The sequence below is a fragment of the Cricetulus griseus genome, chromosome 3 (genome assembly GCF_003668045.3).
Source record: "Cricetulus griseus strain 17A/GY chromosome 3, alternate assembly CriGri-PICRH-1.0, whole genome shotgun sequence".
NCBI lineage: Eukaryota > Metazoa > Chordata > Mammalia > Rodentia > Cricetidae > Cricetulus > Cricetulus griseus.
The window spans coordinates 14845780-14846006 of record NC_048596.1 but is presented as its reverse complement, the minus strand read 5'-3'; positions in this window follow the sequence as shown (position 1 = coordinate 14846006).

Below are 227 nucleotides of genomic sequence, written 5' to 3'. Positions count from 1 at the left end.
GAAGAAAGGTGATTTCATTACCCAAGGAGAAAAATAGATGTGGAGGTTCATTCGCACACACAGAATTTATAAATGAAACAGTGGACCATTAAAGGAAGATGTTAACTAATAAAACCTTTATACAGGATACAAGGACTCCAGGGTGACAATGAGACCCAACAGGGGTGTGTTGGGCTAAATGGCTGTGGGAAGGTTTTGCAGGACTGCGCCTGCGCGGTTGCAGGTCA